A 21,409-nucleotide genomic window follows, 5' to 3' on the forward strand; every position below is an offset into this window, starting at 1 on the left:
CATCCCAGGGCTGGTTGGTATGATACCCGCCAGGGTCAGAGAAGCAGATGCCTGACTCACTTCAGTGTTATCCTCAGCCCATCAACCTCATGGTCCAGAGTGCCTGCCAGAGCTTCAGTCATCACGTCCACATTCCATGCATCAGAAAGGAGGGAAGAAGGGCGCCTGGTTTCCCTTTCATGTAGAGGCGCATGTATAGTATTAGGATAATCACCGGATTCATTTAAACTAGGGGCTCCAAAAGGACGTTGGAGAGCATTATTTGTTCTCACAAGTCACTTTCTCGCTAGTAACCCTCACGCTGGATTTTTGTACTGCTTCTACTTTGGACATTATTTCCCAAGGCTTCAGGAGGAAATGTAAGCAGCTTTGATGCTGCAATAGTTTTCTGTGTGATACCCCCTCACCCCCTTATTCTTTAAAGGAACAAAAAAGTGCCTCGAGAACAATGGGCAAAATGCCAGCCCACCATGTCTTTAAGGGTCTGAGATTTGGCTTTAGAGAACAGAAGAAAATTCCAGAAACACTCTTAAGAACGTTATTATTTCTTTCAAATGTGATTTGGAACAGCAAAGGACAATATATTTTATAGCACAACTTTTAAGACGACTGAATTGGCAATAAATTCACGTAACTTCCAGCAAGTCTTTACATTTCTACTGGGGAATTCCTTGGTTCTTGGTGTAAATTTTTAAATAGTTAATATCAGCTTTCTATTTCTGTTCCTTTCTTTGGAGAGCGAATGGGAAAAAGGCTCACTTTGTGACAAAGAATGCCTTCTAGTTAGCCTATGAATCAACTCATGCGTATTTCGGTGTCAGGCGTGTTAAATGGTAGTTTTTAGGCACTTGAGGGATTGCCTGTAATATCGTGATTGTGAGATTCCCTTTCTCATCCATAACCAAGTGAAATCCCTCCTTTCCACTGCTGCCTCGTCCAGGCCCCCAGCATTCTGGTTCTTTCCCACAATCCATTTTCATCAGGTTCAGCTCTGTACCAGCAGAGCAAGTGCTGGTTTCTCAGAGGCCTGGGTCTTAGTTTTAGAGTTCCTGTTGAGGGACAGCATATGCATTTAGGCAAACGGATGTGTCTTTTGAGGCCTCAGTATTCCCACATTTAAAACAAGGGCTTGAGTTACAACATTATTCTCTTCCACTTCTGAAACTCTGTGCAATGGTTTCTTTAAAAATTAGCTGAAATTTTTTCTAGAACGTATTTTCCCAAGAATCCCAAATATGTGTTAATTTATATTTAAAGATGCTGTATTTAAGAAATATAATAATTATTAGCTTTTTGAAAGGAACGTAAGTCAAGAAGTGTTTGATATTTATTATTATGAGTTCAAGTAGGTTAGCTTATTTTTTTTTTAATGATACCTATATTTTGTAGGAAAAAAGAAATTGAAACAAAAATGTTACTTGCGAACCCTAGCCACATTCTACATTTTCTGTCAGAAATTAAATGATAAATGTGTTGGATCACTTAAGTCAGATAAGGAGTCATCTCATGGGGCAAACAGTCTGTCAGCCTCCTTGATGACATTCAACTTGATTTGTGTTCAAATAGTGAGTCTCACTTGATTGGCAGTTAGTGTTGTTCTGAAGTTAGGTGCCTGTCCTGAGCACACTGTGTCTGTAGTCTTTGTTTACTCTGTGAATTACGGTGTAAATCTTTATGTGCCCAAGTTTGATCAGGATTTCAAGCTTAAAGAATTTAAATAGGGGAGATTCCAGGTTTTTGGAATAAATTTTAAGGACAACAGCCAGAATTAGTAAAAAGTATGGGGAATAGGTACAGCCTTTAAAAGAGAAATCTCATTTTGCAATTTTTAGCAAGCAGATTAAAGTGCTTTTTGAGATTCTATCAGGCATGTTTAGTTGGAGATTTAAAATTATTTTCTTCAGTGAAAATGGTAGGTATTATTTATTTAGTGCCTACTGTCTGGCAATGAACTAGCCTCTTTCATGTATTTTCACTTAATCTCTCCAAGTTTCCTGGGAGAACACCTGTCTCACAGGTGAGGAAACCAAGGTCATCCAGGGTGAGTGGCAGGAAGGCAGAGCTGCAGGTGGGCTCACCCTCCTTTGAGATAATACTTAGACACCAGGGTTTACTGAAAAGGATGTTGCTAAAGTGGTTTATTTAATACTTTGCTTTCTTGTTTAAGCAGATCTCTTGGCATTGTATATGTCTGGCATATCTTCCCCCCTCCTCTTACCTCAGTACTTCTCCTCATAACTAATAGGAACTCAGCCTGAACTGATTCAGAAAAATTGGAAAATAAAAATTTTGCCCACATAAAAGTCTGATTAGTACGTGTACTTGGGTACATCCTAATACTCTTAGAAACGTAAGACATGTACATTACCTCAGGGGTTGAGTGCGTTTGAGAAGTTGGAAATATGAGTGTGAATTGGTAAGGGCACAGCCTGTGTGGACGGAGAACCTGGATTTGAATCCTGGCTTCACCTAGTACATAACATGTGACCACCCAGAGCCTTCGTTTCTTCATATGTTAAACGGGCTGATTAATAGAACTCACTTCAGGGCTGTCAGTTTAAAGTGAGATGATAATTGTGAATCGAAAGCATAGCACTTGGCAAAATGTGAGTTGCTTTTGCCATTTTATAGTGTCTTCTTTGGTAATTTTATTGTTCATTGCCACAGGAATTCCTTCTCATTTGATTTAAGAAAAATGGCATGTCTTAAGAATTTTAAAAATAAGAAATAAAGATTTACTAATGAATATTGGGTGTATTTTTATAGGTTATTTATTAAAAAAAAAAACTCTGTAAAAGTCATCTAAATAGAACCTTCTCAATGTGCCCAGAATACGATTCAGTTAAAAATTATTTTCCTTTAAAATTCCCTTAAAATTTTTTTTTTCAAATTTTCAAAAATTTTCTGTGGTGTTTTTACTGAATAGTAGTTAAAGTATTCTGAGGAGGTGTTACAGTTTTAAAAAGTTTATTCTAGTTCTATGGCATTTTTATTGGCAAAAGTTATTTCTCATTCCCATTTTATAGGTAGGGGATGATACAAGAGCAACAGAGAGTGATGGATTTGTGCAGAGGAGGAAAAGGGTGTGAGGAGAAAAGCATCCTTGATTCTCATTCAAATTGGATTCCTTCTGCTGTGCTGTGTGGTGTTCCCAGCATGGCCAGCGGTTTGAAACGTTTTAAATTTTGCTTCTGGGTTGTCATATAGTTCAGTGCATGTGACTGGAAAGGTTTCTTGGGCAAAGATGCTAATTTAAGAATGTTGTCAGTCTAAATGTTCCTAAGAGGATTAAACAAATTCCACAGCAAATAAATGGACATGTTTGGAAGGTTTTCCCCCCAAGTAATTTCCAGAAAACACACACAAATCATTTGTTAAACTAAATATACAGGTATATGAACGAGTCCAGCTCACATGGCTGGACAGTTGCAGAGGGAACCTCATCAGTGGGCTTGGGTTCAGCTGTAGGAGCTGCACACCGTTTTAATTAGAATTTATTTACAGCTAGCAGCTGCTCCTGTGTTTCTCTCCCCAAAGTCAGTAAGGAAGCTCCCCTCCTTACATTAGTATTCAGAGCTCCGTCAGCCCTCAGCTCAGACTCTTTCCCTTGTTTTTGTCAGGGAAGATGATGGAGCAAGGTTGCTTAGAAACACTTAGCCACACTCTCAACGGGAATTACCAGTCTGTCCTGAGTGTTCACCTCTGCACGCAGGGGAGAAAATTGAGTTTTGCTGCTGACAACATTAATTGATTGCAAGTTGTTTTAGAGGGAGTATGATGTTGAAAACCAGATTCCCTTTCCTTTTTATGCGTTGGATGCAGAGAAGCTATACGGTGACTCATACCACTGTAACTAAACTGATCATGGAGGTGTCTACATTTGGATTTGTACGTGTTAGTATTCAGATCTTGACACTGGTCGGCTTACAGGATTCTCTTTGGGTTTTGGAGACTGTTTCTGTAGTGATTTCTTCGGTTTTCAATAAATTCGCACAGCCGTCTCCTTCAATAGAGTTCTGATGAGTGCAGTCAGGGAGTGAAACATGAAATTGGGGTGAGATGAGGGCTGAAAGGAAAACCAGCCACCGGCTGGTTACCTCTCATTTCATATGGTCCAAAAATGCTTTTGTCGTTTTTTTGTTTCTTTCCTCCACCCCTCTGGTCAGATAGTCTTCTTCAAAAATTTCTTGCCCTAAAATGTAAAGTCATAAATGCAATGTATTTCTGTAGTTGATTTCATTTGACTTGAATTCATTTTTAAAGATTTTTTCTGATTTGGCTATTATGAGCTCTTAAAAGCTGAAAGAGGTACAGAGCAGATGAGAGAAAGTTAGACAAAGCAACCAACCACCTCTCTGAGGTCAGGATGGGTAGACTTGGGGCAGGAAGAGGGGCCAGAGACAAGCAAAGGGCACTGCTTTGTTCTGGATCTGTAGCCCTCTCCTCTGTAGCACCTAAGCCAGCCTGTGTGTTTCAAGCATAGTCTTTTGTCATTAAGGTGTTTTACCCTGGACTCCCATTGAAACGAACGCGTTGAGATTTGGGGAGGCCCTATCTTTTACCCTCTTGTCAAACAACTTTTTTATTTTTGTATTTATATAAAATATGTATGTTTTTTGGCCACGCCGTGCGGCCTGTGGGATCTCAGTTCCCTGACCAGAGATTGAACCTGGGCCACGGCAGTGAAAGCCCTGAATCCTAACCATTAGGCCACTAGGAAACTCCCAAACATCTTTAAAACTGACTCATTTATTCAAGATGACACATACAAATCACCTGCAGAGCTTGAAAAAGCAGTGCTTATTCCTTGTCTTGCTGTTTCTTTGCAGATTCTGATTTAGTGGAAAAGAAAGCTTTCAAATTCTTAAAGGATATATTATATTACTCTATAATGTTAACATTTATAAGATGTATTATATGCTAATTTGACTTATCAGGATAAAATTGCAAATACAAAGGAAGTTACTTATAAAAATATTAATCCAAAATGTAAATGGTCAAGCCTTACCTAACTGGAAAACAAATGGCTTCATAACGTCAAAAGACCTCTTGGAGAACTCCTTGTTAAAGTTATACTTCTTGATAGTGTTTCATGAAAAGTGGATGCTCTAAGCAGATTCAACCCAGAAACTACACAGAAGCTGATGCTGTGAAATCCTTCTAAGCCACAACTATAATAGATCCTTGAAATTCTTGATATTAACTACAGACTATTTTAAATCTCCAAAAATTGTAATACCGGTGTGTGATATAATGACCCCCACAAAATATCTTAAATAAGGCAGAAAACATTAAATGCTGCCTTTAGTATAGAAATAGGATATAAAATAAACCATTATTAAAAAAATGCTACCACCAAAATAAATTTTATATCACTTTGCATCATTAGATTAGACAGCTTCACTATCATTTACTTTTACTACTACATCTAGTAGTTATGTTTTGTTTATCTTTTTTTGTTAAAAAGAAAAAAAATCATTTATGAGTTCTTGTGTAAGAGAGGAGAAGCAGAGAGCAGCAAAGCCACGAATGCGATGCTGGTTAGGCTAAGATGAACTCAGTCACAACTCAGTTCATCTCAACTCATATTATTGCATTTTTTTCAAATTACCTTCTTACTTGGGAAAATCCCTGGATCAATTAGTTTTGTAAGTAAAACAAAACCTTTTTCTTACTTAGAGCATCAATAATATTTTCAAGATAATGCAAAAAAATTGTAGATGCTATTCAGAGTTAACAGTTGCTTGCTTTCATAATCCATGGTTCGTACACTCATGTATCAGTTTGAGAAATGTGTTTTCTTTGTGTAAATTCTCATTGCTTTGGTAATGCAAGGCCAGATATTCTTACTAGATAAAGCATAATAGTATTGTTTGCATTCTCTCACTAAATATGGAGTCCTGTATTATTTTTCCTGTTAGCGAACTTAAAAAAAAAACAACAAATATTGTTGTTTACCTAAGGAGCTAACTTTATACCAGTGATGCACATCAAATTGGCCAAATATGAATTCGTACATTAAACAAGAGAGTAATTTCACAACCCAGTGTTCCAAAAAGTTGAACTGATGGTTCAGTTTTGCTAGGGACATTAGCATTCTTAGTTGAATCAGTCATTGCTTTCTCCAACAAAAGTTTCCATTCCATCTGTTCTTTAGGTTTATTATTCTTTGGTGTGTCATTTACTTTATTTCCCAAATATATAGGGTTCTTGCTTTGTCATTTAAAATTATTGCTAGTTTTGCTACCTTTTGGTGGAGAGGAAGCCTTGTAACTGTTTATGTTTTATAGTAGCTGATTTATAATGTTAATGCTACCTCGCAGGGTTATAAAGACCAAATGAATTGTATACGTAACAGGCTTGGAGCAATGCTTAGCCTATACCGAGTGCAGTATTAATGTTAGCTGTTCACCTCATCATCATCATCATCATAATTAATCTAAAAGCCAACGACTCCTGGGTCCCACGTGGCAGCCGAGCTTTGCCAACTCAGTTTGCTCACCGAGGCGTGAGGATAAAAAAATTAAAACCTACTTCTGTGCTACCTTTCATAGAATCCCAGAATTGAACGTTTTACTATCTGAAGAGGGGTGCTAATTTTAATTCACATTCATCTAGCTGTAAGAATAAGTTACTATGCCCCTGTCACAGTTTGGAACTTAATAACCGATTGGAGTTTTGGGTGGAAACAAAAGCAGTCCCTCACATCTTAATTTTTCCTGAATAGTCCTTTGTAGCCCATCTTCACCACGGAGAAGGAAAACATTGCTAAGCACTGTGGTAAACCAACAGAGTTGTTTATAAAATAACTCAAACAACAGGTAAAATTTTGAGTATATTTTTGAGAGTTTTGGCTAAAACTAGGAGAGGAAGCAACTTTTGGAATTCAAGTATGAAGTTCTTAAAGGATTAGATACATGTGTGTTGTTTTTCTATTTTTAGAAAATTTCATCTGAGCCTATTTTTTGTGTCTGCTTGAGGAAAGCAAAAATATGTATTGGTGGCACTGGAATCTCCTGTTCCTATTTTTATTTTAGCAAGATGTAAAACCTTTAATAATGGTATGGAAAATATTTATGATCTCACCTGTTGTTTCTAGTTGTCTGAGTAGAAAGGGGAGGCGTGCTTAATCAATGGTCAGTTAATCCTCATTCATTCAGGTATGGATGAACTTAATTTCACCATTTTTTCTGATACTATAATTTTTCTAAAAGTTTTGGTAGCATTTAGTGATGGTGACTTGTTAAAAAATTACTGTCACTTATAATGCAGTGTTATATAGCATTGCATATTTGTTTTGAGTCAGTTTCTTTCTCATGATTTGAAAATCAAAACTAAATTCAACATCTGTGTGAGTTTTCTTGTGGTATAAGATCAGCCCCTCCCCCACCCCATTCTTCTGTAAAAGGATTTTCCAGTTTCTCTATAGTTTCCATATGCTGATGTTTAAAACTTAAGGCAGTAAAGCTTTTCTTATTTTGCACTTGGCTAACGTTGTGTTACTGTCTTTGCTTGCTCAGAAGAGCTCTGGGAATGATTTGGTTATACCGTAGATTGTTATTTATAGAATACCGTTTATCTAGCATTTAAAAAGTTTTCATATATTTTTAGATAGTATGAAAAGTAGTATGATGAGTTTAGCTTTGAATATTAATACCTGTTAATTATTAATCATCCTAAGGAATGATTCTTTGTTTTTGGAAGGTTTTATTAACGTTTTTAATCTGGAGGTAATAGGACACACTGTAAATGTAATTGCCTGTGTCAGTTGAAGTATTTCATATGCAACACTATTAGAAATAAAAGTTCGGAAGGGAATTGGGCAATTGACATTTGAGTGCGTCCTTCCTACAGCTGAGGGAATTGAAGTTCAGAGAGGTTAATTGCCCGAAGTCAAACAGCGAGCAGGTTCTGGAAAAGGATTTTAGCATCTGACTCCAGTGTCTCTGTTCTTTAACTTGCAAATTGCTGCATCTGGGAAGAACACAGTGGGTTACCCTTGGCTCTGCCGCCCCTTAGCTGTATGTCTCTGTTATTATATTATTATGTTATTATTCTTATTCTTAGACCTCAGAGTTTTATTATTTATGAAAATGTCAGAGGCTTTTTGAAAAATAAAATCCCCTTTATTTCTTTAAAATTTTAAAAATATGATTTATGTTTTGTGGTGTAATTATCAGAGAAACAAGTTTTCTTTTTTATTGTATAGGCACTTTCAAATTGAACAAGGTTTTGATTCATAACAAAAGTATTTAAAATCATAATGAGTTAAAACTTCTTCATAGGTGTCTCTTTTGCCAATAATGAATGACAAGATTCCTACAACACTGGTTGACTATAAAAAAAAAAGTGTGATCATCGTGGTGGAGAAGGTCATTCACATCTGTAATACTAACTTCAGCTGGGTGAATTTTGATTTCACTTTTCCGTCCAGTGATAGTCCCAGCCAGGATAAAATGCAGGTTTTTTGGGAAGGTAGTTCCTGAAACTCCTCTATTCAGTAGGAAGCATCGATAACAGACTGGAAGGTTGGTCCTGGTGGTGACCCATGGAGCCTGGAAGGGGCGGCTGAGGGATGGTGTCTCTTCGATGGCTCCACTGGAAGAGAAGCGCAGAGTGAACGGAAGACAGTTGGTTTCCCTCCCTCTTAGCCCACCTATCCGTACTTCTGAGACAGGCAGAACTCGATTATACTTTGTAGTAAACTAATCATGCTTGCTAGCTAGCCCCTCAACAGTGACACATATCACACCATCTGAGGACAGATGGCTGGAGCGTAAATCTGGAAATGTCAAGTCTATTGTGCAAGGCTTCTTGGTAAAATATTGATAGCGTAGTGTCCAGCTGTAACTGCTGGTTTCTGCTCTTCCTGTGTTTATCTTATTGTTTAAACGAATAATGCTCTTACTACTTTAAAAGCCACTGGAAATGTTAAAATTAGATTAAATTGTCAAAGTACATAACTGATGTTTGCATCTCTGTGTATTTGTGTTAATGAACGATTCGTACTCCATGGATGAATTTAGCCTCTGAATGTTTGAAATTCTGACCAGACCAGTTGTTTAATGTTAAGTCAGATCAGTGTAAAAAGAAAATGTCAAAGGACACAGTCTTCTTAAGGTTTAAAACTGTTTCAGAAATGATTTGGTGATTTAAATTTTCATAATACTCGTTACACCCAAGCAAACATTCCTACATATGTACACACCCATATTTAGTTACTATTTTAATTTAAAATGGTCTCAATTCTTTACCACTATTTTTAAAGGGAGTGCTTGTCTGTATTGACATTGTGTTTTGAATTTTTTTTAGTAGATTAGTACTTCGTTTTCATAACACATACTAAATCAGTTCATGGTGTAACAGGAGTACCTTACAGACCCTGATATTCACACTCTGTTGAATATCTTTTTTCTCTGTTGCACATTAACTAGCAACCCTGTTTTCACATTAACTAGCAACCCTGTGTTCAAGGAAGGTTGGATTGGCAAGATTCTTGTTTTCTTTGCGTGGGGCACTGTACTAACAGCTATAAATTGCATTTCCTGATAGTTTCCTGTGTAGCAATCTTTCTTAACTAGTCTATAGTGCTCTTTATTTCCAAGTCTTTATGGAGGAAGTGACTATAAATAGAGAAGTTAAATTTTATCCTAAAATACATTTTAAAAAAGCATCCGGAAAGTATCTGAACAGTTCTAGAATTTTTTAAAAAAAGTTTACCCCTTAAAATAGTACAAAAAAAGTTTTAATAATAACATTTAAAGACATGTTCTTGTCTTAAAGCAATATTGGCTTTACAGCCATCAGATCAGCATCTTGTGTGTTGTTTGGCCGGATGCATGACGGACGTACCAATTGCAAAAACTCTTGGATTAATTTGGTTAATTAATATCTAGATAGAACACTATAAATGAACTACTGTGGGACTTCTATGTGATACTTTCCATTGCAAAAGCAAAAACGCATGTAGGAAAAAGAAAACACACAACTCATGTTTAAAGCCTGTTTTTTTCTTTGTTTTAATATTACACGAGTAAATTTTGCCTTATGATCCATTCTGCACCACTTTCTCTACCATTTTGGGTCAGATGTTCTCACTGCATTTCCTGAATAACGTATTTACCATACATTTTACTCATTACCCCCCTGAGTTTACACCTTGTCTCCCCCAGGATATCTTTGCACTTGCCTGTCAGAAGGGCCAACTAGTGACCCTGACCTGGTTTTTAAGGATTTTAATCTGTGGAATTAGTCGCAATCTGTGTTTTGTTATAAGATTAAGCCTCTTTGTAGATGCTTATAACGACCTGTATAGAAATGTCCCTCAGGGGTGCTTCATGTTACGTTCACATCATTTTCAAGAATGCACAGCTCTATCTGTCAATCTCTGAAAAAAAATAGTTCAAAACTTTCTGCAAAGTAGAAAATTTCATTCTGCGCTATGGCATTGACAGGGCTGGGCATTGTTCCCTACCCACACGGCAGGGGGTTGTTGACTGAGCCTTGAAATCCACACCCCCACCCCCATAGTAAGAAGAGCTCCCTCCTTGCTTTATCCTTGGGGTGACCCCAGGATGGATGTTGGATTGTCAACGGTCGTTTCATTGGACTTTGTTTAATCATTGAAAAATCAAGGTTGGTATTTTCCTTTTGATAAAGTGGAAAAATAATTGAATCATGACTTTTTATTTTATTTTATTTTTTGCCATTTAGAAAATGGGACAAGTTAGGAAAAGCCAATTATCATGATAATTTGAATCCTGCATTTTTCGAAGTTTGTCTCCCCACACCAGACCTGGTGATCTAATTAGTGTTGTGAGCTTACACACTTAAAGAAGGGGACCATTGTCCTTTCGTGTTTGAAAGTGAAGGTCATCCATAATTACCTGAGGCAGAGGTTCCCAGGTGTACTAGGCATCAAAATCACTTTCTAAAAACTCAGATTTTAAGAATCGGGAATAAACTAATTACAACACAGAAGTTGTTAAAGAGCAAGTTGTTTATTGAGTTAAGAAAAATGGGATTAAATCTTTCAATGTTATGTGTTCTATCTGGCCATATGGTCTTCAATAGTGACCAGATGAAGAACTGTCTTGATGTAATTAAACTAGCTCTCATAATTGGGTATAATTGGACAATAAATTATCTTGGGTTTCTGGCCAGCAATTAATATCACTAATGGTCTAAATTTATTTTAATGCTATTCATTTGACAGACAGTATTGCTTAACAATACTGAGTGGGCTGGAGAGCCAGTTTCCTGAACTTAATCCTGGCTCATCAAGTTAATAGTTCTGTGCACTTAGACAAGTTACTTGGCTTTTCTGGACCTCAGTTGACCTGTCTCTAAATTGGGGATAAGAGATGTACCTACCTCGTAACCTTGTTGTAAGAAATGAATGAATTACAGTGAGCATTTGAGAAGTGTTGGTGGTTTTTATTCCACCAATAAATGAAAACTTATCATGTTAATGGCTTGCAATTATAGACAGAGATAATAAAATGTGTTTATCCATTCTCACAGGACATGAGCATCCCAAATATCTACTCAACCTATATGCATGTAATAGAAAAGCCACTCGAGAGAGTGAAACAATGGAGAATCTGTACTTTGCACAATCACATACCCTAAAATAGCGTGTGAGGTTTTGTTAATTACGTAACTCAATAATGTTATGAGGGACCCAGCTCTTTCTTTTCTGTCATCCTCAACGTCTAGGCTGGTTCTTCCCAGAATCGCAGAAGCACTGTAGTGGCTCCATCCCGCACATTCCAGCAACGTGAGTTCAAAATCCATCCCCAAAGTCCTAGGAAGACTTGATCTGCTGACCTGTGTGCTAGAATTGAGTTCTTTGTTCTTCCCTAAGCAAATCCTGAAAATGAAATCAAATGACAAGAAGTCACATAGCCAATCAGAAACAAATAGATACTGAAAAAATCGGGGTTCGGTTAGTGACGAAGGAGTTTGGCAAGGATATTGAGTAACTAACGTTGTAGCATTTATTAATTATTATTATTTTTGCGGTACGCGGGCCTCTCACTGCTGTGGCCTCTCCCGTTGCGGAGCACAGGCTCCGGACGCGCAGGCTCAGCGGCCACGGCTCACGGGACCAGCCGCTCCGCGGCATGTGGGATCTTTCCGGACCGGGGCACGAACCCGTGTCGCCTGCATCGGCAGGCAGACTCTCAACCACTGCGCCACCAGGGAAGCCCCTGTAGCATTTATTTTTATATTTTAAATAGATAAATAACATTTATTTATGTATGAATATAAAGGCTAACATTTGGGTGTATGCAGCCTACCTACCAGAGGATGAATTAATTGTTATATATATAATTTCTCCTTATAAACTATTAACATCATTTCATGGATAAAGAAGGTCAGTAGTCCAAGATGACGGATCCTCCAAGGTGAGCATCAGCTGACAGATACATGGTCCTCTGAAGTTTAAGCTCTTTCCATTATAAAATGCAATTTCTTATTCCTTTTGGGCATCAGGATCTTACATGATGCTCTTAATCTTACCTTATTGTAATGCTGATTTACCTTATTTTTGGAGACAGGTATGACTTTTATGTATATACAGATTCCGTATATAAGACACAGTGTTCGATATTCTCATATTAGCACAATTTTTCCTAATGAATTGACTGTTTTATTAAACAGAAATTGGATGTAAAATTTGTGAAATGCCTCATAATATCTTAGAGTAATATGTGAGTGCTTCTGTTGAGCCCTGTGGCTCCAGCAACTCATTCTAAAGCACGTGTTTTAAACTCTAATTTTCAAGACGTTAAAAACCCCCAAAGAGTCATTGTTGTCTATCCTTAACATATTACAGTATTAAGTTTATAATCTGGGTAACTAAAAGAATGGTGATACAAAATATGCTTGTATCTAGAAGGTTGAATGATTGCAGTGTCATGGTTAGTATAGAGTAGAATTACCTGGTGTTCACGGAACTAGAAAGATGCATTAGTTTAAGTTCAACAGTGATTCATTTGGTTGAAATTGTTTACGTTCTGCTTGGTTTCGCAAAATGGTTTTAACAGTTATAGAAATGATAGACTTAAAAAAAAAACTTAAATGATAATCCTCCCTTAAAATTTCTGATAAGAAACTTGGAAGATGGAAAACCGAAATGGACCTATAGAGTAAGCAAGTGGTCCTGGTTGCCTGTCCTCGGAGCAGAGATGCAGTGAGCTCCACCAATGGTCCTAAGTGCGCTTCACCGATTACTAGGCTGTCTGATGGGAGGATGACATTTCAGCATGGCCTCCACCCTGTACCTGGTTTTAATGAATATGATTTTGGATAAGGATAAGTAGAAATTGAAACTGAGAAATCTGATGACACTGGTGCAAAATTAGAGGAAAAATGCAAAGCAGTTGGTAAACTTTTAGCAAGATAAGATTCCCGTCATTTCACCTTTGTAATTGCCATGGTGAATGAAGATTAAGGCTGGAATAATTCAACGCCTGCAACACAAAATGTTTGGGGTGGTGGTAAAGGGGATATCTCGTTCTCATTCCTCCTCCCACCTCACTGCCCCCAAGATTGGAGACAGAGTGTAATTTGCATCAGAAATTTGGAGTAATCAAGAATATTTCCTGGTCCCTGCCCCTTTCTCAGGATCGGAACCTCAGCTGTTGCTCTCTTAATGTTGAATAGCAGTGCCACCTATTTTTACCACAAGAATTGTTTTTTTTTTTCCTTTAAAACTTTACCCCAAATAGTGGTTTGACAGAGTCCTAACTTGAGTACATGCCCAGAGGGAAAGGATAGAGACTAATTTGACCTCAAATTCTGTTGTTTTGCATGAAAAGGCTGAGTTTGTTGCAAATGCCTCAACACAACCAAAGAGGGCTGACACTTTGTTCCCCTTGCTATCCTTTGGAACTCATGAAAACGTGATTAAAATTTAATACCATTGTCTCAAAAGAAAAAGGAGTAGAAAGAATTTGGGCATGCGTGCTTTCTGCCGTTCCCTAACCACTCCCCCACCCCCAAACCAGATTGCAGGGTTCTGGCCCCATTCTTGAAAGGCTTTGTCTCCCTGGAAGTTTTAAAATAAAGTTCTTGCATCTGTTGACACTGACTTTCAAACATAGGAATTGTTTTTTAATACTAGAGCCATGTATCAAAAAAAATTTTTTATCCCTTATCTTTGACCAGATATCTGGCGTGTTCTGGAAAATTTTTGGTACACTCCTTAGAGAGTTGCTTATTAATTGTTTTGCAGCTTACAAAAGCACTTGGCTGTGTTGAGACTGACAGTATAATTTACACACATACACTGACAAACATTTATATTTGACAGAATAAATTGTACAGTCAAATGTTCATTGACTTTGTTATTTTAATGCATTTTCTAATTGAGGTATATCTCTGGTTAATGCTACTATGCTATACTGTCTAGTAAAGTAAATTTACTGTATCTTGTGATGTTACATACTTAAGTATACCCTGGTATACCTAGGACAGGGCTGTTTTGTACCCATAAATAGCAAAATATTGTCCTCACTGATTCATGGATTAAAAAGATAAATGTTAAAAAATGCATTAGAAGGGGGAAACCAAAGAAATGAATGTATTTCCATTTAGTAGATCCTTTTGGTTTTCTGTGACATTGTACTAGGCTTGTGTCCTTTCTTCATTATCAAGTCCTATGCATGTAACAACCCCTTAAACTCTTTAAGCATTAGAATTAGAATTAACATATATAAAAGTATTTGCTTTTCGTAAGTATCTGTGGTATCATTAACTTTTTCTGCATTGCCTAGATTTGAACAACAGTTGTTCTGGGTTTGAGAAATATTACTGCTATATGCCAATACCCCAGTATAGAAGCAGATGAAAAAAATATTCAGGATATAGTAAAGTCAGCCTTCTAAAGGTTTGTAAAAAATCTCCCCAAATTCTGTTTTGGACTCTGATTCTTCTTCACGAATCATGGTTAGTTATGGTTTCTCATGTTTAAGTCTTAGAAATTAAGCAATTTCTTTTTGCCTGGGAAGCCAAACGTTTACCGCTATTTTGAATTACTCAGTAGGACATACTAGATTTCATCATGCACGTAATTAAGGCACATGACCTATGTCAGCTTCTAATTCAAATTTTAAAATCCTTTACTTTGTAAAAGATACTTTGTTAAATAAGAAAACTCTCTTCACGGACTCATTTTAAATGCCTGTTTCTATACAACATGAAGGATCTCAGTTCAGCTCCCAGGATCATCTTAAATACACCCATTGTGTTCTTCCTCAGTTTGACAAGCCGTAGAAGCCTCTCGAGTGCGTTTTTGTTGTCATAATCCCTTCTGTTCTCATCCAGTAAGTAAGGTCAGGTTATATGGCTGTCCTGGGAGTCGTCCTTTTCACCAGTTATGGCGTGTCTTTCTGTTTGGTGAGTAAGTCTGTTTGTTAAGCTGTGGAATAATGATTTACAGGGGAAATTGTGACATTGAGGAGTGGGCATTCACTTTAAGGAATCTTGACTTGCTGGGATGTTAGAAAGGTAGCAATCTTGTTTTCTCTTTCATTGGTATGTGTCTATTCTGACTGGTAACTATTGCAACTCAGGTAGAATTTACAACTCAGTGTTTCACTGTTCTTTTAGAAAGTGTTGTGAAAGCTCCAGACGCTTACAGTTTAAAATAAAATTGGGCTTAAAAAACATCTCTGGCTAATTCTGTAGAGTTTAGGACACTTGGCTAAAAATGCGTGGGTACTTAGCAGTTACAGATAAGAGGGCAAGACCCCTAAGCCGTGGGTTATAGAAAATCAGAACGAGTTTGTACCAATTAGCCTACAAGCCTTTTTATCTTAGATCATTTGAAAATACTGCTTTGTCAATAAGATCAGTTCAATCAGATTGAGCTCTGGTAAGCGGTGCACAATTAGCTGAAGTAAAAAGTAAAAGGCAGAGTGTGGCACCAGTACTAAGAGGACATGTGGACCAAGGACAGAAGAAGGACAAGAGGGAGTGCGTTGGCATAGGGTCTCCAGGAAACGTAAGACTTTGAAAAAAAAGAAAAGTCTTTTAATCCTTTACGAGTTGTTTATCTCAGGGAGAAGGAATAGAAAATGTGTGGGTTTGGAAGCAGCATTTAATTGATCAGTGGTTCCGTGTAACTGGAATAGAAGCTAAGTGTGTATACTTGGGGTGAGCGGACATCGTGGAAGGGAAGCTGTCTTTGCAGTAGGTAGCTTTACACGCTTGCAGGTTTCATATTATAGAGTCAAGGGACCGTCCGAAAGAAGGTAGGACTCATTTCTAAGTTACTTAGAACCTGACACTTTGAGGAAATGAGTTCGTAGGCACGATAAATATTTTATCGGTTGTTCTAAAGATCAAGGCAATGATGATAGTTTACAATGTGATTCTTGCCTATAATTCCATATGGCTGATAAAATGAAGCAGAATTTCTGTTAAGAACTATAGCTACCAAAAACTTTGGAACAGCACGCACTCAAATTGGTTTTGGAATAAGCAAGTCATAAATGTGCCTCTGATGTGGCCGTGATAGATCATTTGGGCTGTAGCAATGAGGGATATAATGACTCACTTTTGAGCCATACTTTTGAGCAAAGAGATGTGCAACCCATGTGTCAGTAAGTAAGTAGGAGCTGAGAAATGTGTCCCTACAGGGAGGTGTGTTTGGAAGGTCTTACTTTGTCCAAATCTATTATATACGGTCAGTAATACCACAGTTGTCTGCATCTTTCTTTGATTGAGAAATAGTCTTGGCAAAATAATAATGATGATGATAATAATAATTATATCATGCCTTTTGTATTTTCTAGGTATTCTGGTTGGTAATTATTTTCTATGCATGTACTATATTCTACATGATGTGTTGGGTGCCAAGGATATAAAATTGAATAAAGCACAATTCCTACTTTTCAAGTAGCTGAGTAATTCTCATCTATTTTCTTCCCCAAACTACTCAGAGATAAAAATCACATTCTAGTGATAACAGTGACCTACTGTTTGATGATTAATATTCCTCTGTCCCGGGTGAGCCAATGGGTCCATTGAGCATTGCTGTGCTACTGGCTGAGAAGGTTAAACCCACTATTATACCTTCCTTTATCACCCGTGCCTGCTGGTGGGATGGGGTCAGGTACATGTATATGTTCAGAAAGTTTTTGTATAAAATACAATCTATGAACCAGAAATATCCTTGTCTAGATATTTTCGGGTGGGACATAGAAAAGTGAAGGGCTGTGGGTTAGTAGAAGGGAAAGAGTGTGTTGGGGAGGCTTAGTTATCGCCCTTGAAGTCCATGATTGGAACAGGTATGGACAGAAAAAGCCCAAACATTTTAACTTTGTTCATCTAAATGGTCTTAAGCCAAGGGATTGAAGAGTGGTAGCACAGTTACATATGTTAAACCTTCATTGCACATAGGACGTGAGGCTGTATTCAGTTGAGTTTCTTGATGTTCCACATAACAATAACCAAGTGAAGTTAGTGTAAGAAGAATGTAGTTGGGATGGTACCAGAGGGGTTCTTCATAACCTCAACCAGCACAAGAACAGGAACAGGGTCGAAAACGGCATTAGGAACACCAAAAGTCCCGCTTCTCAAGACGTGAATTCTTGCTTGCTTCTGGAATTCTACTTTATTCTTCCTCCCCTACAGCAGCTTTCTTTGCCCCTCTGTTTCCATGTTATAATTTGTCTGTCTCACATCCCTAAATGTGCCTTACGATAGTCCCAGCCTCTTTCAGTCTTTCAGTCCCACTTGCAAGTTCCTTGGGGAGATAGTGCAGTTGGTCCAGTTTGGATCAAAAGTCCAACTCTGATCTCATCAGTGTGGCTGGAAGGGGAGGGCGCAGGTGCAGTGATGGTGGCAGTGGCCGTGGGGTTGACGTAGAACCACTCAGAACACCTGTGTTTACCAGGCGCCCACCCCTTTGGATGGGTGGTAGGAAGGTAGGTGTGCGGGTGAGTGGAGGTGTTTCTCAGAAAATGGGGGATGGCACTGAATTTGGGCATAGTGGCCTTATACGATACATATGATTACAAAAAAGCTAAAACATCTTGAGGATATTAGAAAAAAATAAGGATAGTAGAATAATAATGCAAGATAAGCGTTCAGGCATGTATATGGTACAAGGCTTTCTAATAGTTAAAGCAAAACTTGAAGTATTCATTATTCTTTGATCCTATAACTTTGTTTTGTTCCTCAGTTATATTTTGACTTAGTTTTTTCCTAGGAGATCCTTTTCCCATACACGCAATATACAAGATTTTGTCTTCTAATTGAATTTTAAAAATATAAGTAAAACTTCCCAACATTTTCTTCAAGTAGAATAGTGGCAGCATCATTCTATTTGAATGGATTGGGACCACAGTCCATGTCTTGAAAGCTAACATTTGAATTACTCTTCTTAAAAGACTGCATCTATTTATCCATTTTCAACCAGTTAATAGGTCCTCAAATATTTTACTCAATGCCTTCGAAATATCTTACTATTAGTTTTCTAGATTGTTCCCCATGAGTTAATGATTTTGGCTGTTTTTCTCATTGTGAAAGGTGAAAGAGTCGGTGTAGTCTTGATAAAAATATATCAGTTCCTACTGTTAAAAGTTTTTTGTCCCAGTCTTAAAGCTCAATACTTAAAAAATGGCCCCAGTTCTGTGGGATTCTGATTCCTTATGAAAGGCTGTTGAGTTGTCATTGATTAACTTGGCATATTAAGTTTCTTTCAGTTTATATTAAAATTCTTTTTTTAACTATGGGGATTACTCTGCTTAGAAAGTAGTCTTTAAACGATGAAGCATTTATGTTCTTCTTTTTAGATGACTTAAGAAGAAAGCTTGACTTTAAGTCATGTGCCAGACATTCTGACTTTTCCTATTGTTTAAAAAAGGCCAGCATTAAAAAGTTAGTACAAAGAAAGAACCTAAGCTACCTCTCTTCAGAATTTTTCACATTCTTAGTTCACTGAAAGCATTTGTCAACACCTCATCACTAACATGGAGTGTAAGTTAATGACGCACGAAGTTTAAAACCTCATATTCAGTTAGAAGACCTATTAGTTTTGAAAGCAGTAGATAATAATTGGCATTTACTGAATTTTAGGTAGGATCTACGTGTTGTATGTTTGGTTTAGAGTGCGTATAGCATTTTGTGTTATGCTGTGAAACTTGATGTTTCACGTCAAGTTGTAACCTAAAGTCTCTTCCTGATTTTAATGTGGAATATTTCCTCCCTTTAATTGCTAACATGTTTTTCAAATATTTACGCATGGTTTTTAAAGTGCTAATTGGCACTAGAATAGCTGATGGATGGTAAACTGTTGGAATCAACATTAACTTAAAGCACATCATAGTAAATTTTTGTATCCTGGCCTGCTGGCATTTGTGCATTAAATGCATCCTAGCCTAGCAGTAAAATACATAAAACGGCAGTTTCAGATTTTATCTTTCCAGAGCCTCAGATGCCAGCCACTGGGTATGCTTCGGCAGAATTTGATGGAGTCTTTTGTAGAATTGTAAATGTTCCAGTGAGGGTCTTATTTTTTTGAACAGAACAGTGCCTGTTTACGTGTTACAACTCATTTGGTTCAGTGGGGGGTTTAAAAAAAAAATCACCTTCCTTCTAAAACCCAAATACGTGATTAACGTAATCTTTCACGTCTCACTCTTGCTTTTTGTTTCATGCTTGTATTTCTTCCCAAATTTTCTCCCATTGTCATTAGCGTGTTCCATAAAAACACGCGTCCCGGCAGATCGAATGTGTTCCGCTGAGCCAGGCATCCTGCCCCTTCATCTGCTCATCTTCCCTTACCTCTCTGTAGTTTCCCTGAGAATTTGCTACTTATCCAGTACACCATTTTTGCAATTATTCTATCGTTCAGAGACATTTAGACAAAGGCCTTTTCTCCTCTGAATGCAGAACCTGGCCAGGAACTCCAGTCCCCACACCGTTTTCCTGTGTGGCCCCTGGGGATCCGCTCTGGGGACTCGGGTTCAGGGGACCGGAGAGGAGGCCTGGGGTTCCCTTGTCAACCGCATCTGTGCGGATTCTGACCCAGGAACCCTGTCTGGCGACCACTGTGGCTTGTGGTGAGTTACCTCGCAGCTCTGAACCTGGCTGCTGAGAAGGACAGGAGGGTTGTTGAGTGGTTATTTGCTGCCATTCTCCGAAGTCTTCGCTAGCACGTGGTGAAGTCTGATGACAGTACCTCCCAAGTGTCACTGTCTTGTTGGATTATGTCGCATCGTTTATGGAGCGTCAAGTGTGTGAAGCGCTGCTTTATGTAAGGGTGTGGTCATTTCAGTCAGCACTGACGTAACATTGCAGTAGGTTTTCCCGTTATATTCTAATAATGGTTATTTTGACACCTTAAAGGCTTTCTCAGTCCATTTACTGAAGTTCCCTTAAAGCTTTACGTCAGTCGTATGCAAGAGTTAAAATGTCTTTTCTTGGCATAAAGTTTTAATTATTTTCAGTGGAACCAAAACCTCCTGAACCCCTTTCAGCATCATCTAAAACTTGAACTTCTTCTATTTCTGGGTAAAAAATCCATTCACAAATGAGCTGTGCAATTCCATCACCCTTTTTGACTTTGGACTTTGCCAAAATTAAACAGTAGAACACCAACACTTCCTCTGTAATCTTCAGCTATGACACCAGCCCCTACATCTATGAAGTATTTTGCAGCCAAACCAGAATGTGGAGCTAGTCTCCCATAGCACCCAGAAGGAAGAGCTATCTGAATGTCGGTTTTCACAAAGGCTTTCTCCATAGGTGGTAGTATGGAATCATAGGTGCTGTACAGGTCATAGCCCACGGCACGTGCATACCCCTTGGTCCAGGTGGTGGGGTGCTCTGAGAGCCGGACAAGGTGGAGCTGCATGCTGCCCTCCCCCGCAGGCCGGGCCCACTTGCTGGGGGAGATGACTTGTGCCTCTTGAGAGAAGGGCATGGCAGGGCAGAACGTGAGCCCAAGAGGGAGCGGGGGGACAAGAGAGAGAGAGCAGGGTGAGACCAGCACACTAAACTTGTTTTTTTGGAAGAAAATCCTAATTATCTCTAAATATGGAATGATTGTAAAATATGTAAGCCCCAAGTTGGGACACTTGTTTTTCTTAAGTTTTATATATATATATATATATATATATATAAAGGGAAAGATTCAGTTTCTCTCTGGTTCAATACGTAAAGATGGAGGGCATTCAGCCATGATGTTCATGTCGCGTGGTGGCGTGAAGGGACCACATCTTCCTGGATGTGCATCTATGCATCCAGCCATAGCACTTACAGGTGCTCCAGCTTTTTCTTAAGGAATCAACAAATGAATCATGACTCATTTCACACAACTTGTGGGATTTCCTTTTAACTAAGTTGGCTTAGACGTGAGAAAGTCCAGCAAAGTTCTCGCCTTATTATTAGG

At 38.1% G+C, this 21,409-nt stretch overlaps 1 protein-coding gene and 1 pseudogene across 14 annotated transcripts in view; one reads left to right on the forward strand and one right to left on the reverse strand.

The window, feature by feature from the left end:
- The window catches only part of PARD3 (par-3 family cell polarity regulator), a 638,153-nt gene that overhangs the window by 197,045 nt on the left and 419,699 nt on the right, over nt 1–21,409 (forward strand). The window lies entirely within an intron of this gene.
- LOC309819196 (deoxyuridine 5'-triphosphate nucleotidohydrolase, mitochondrial-like) lies at nt 20,452–20,941 on the reverse strand (annotated as a pseudogene). The gene has a single exon. The product of its transcript is annotated as a deoxyuridine 5'-triphosphate nucleotidohydrolase, mitochondrial-like (transcript).

The sequence above is a fragment of the Grampus griseus genome (assembly GCF_964374135.1).
Source record: "Grampus griseus genome assembly, chromosome: 2".
NCBI classification, from domain to species: Eukaryota; Metazoa; Chordata; class Mammalia; order Artiodactyla; family Delphinidae; genus Grampus; species Grampus griseus.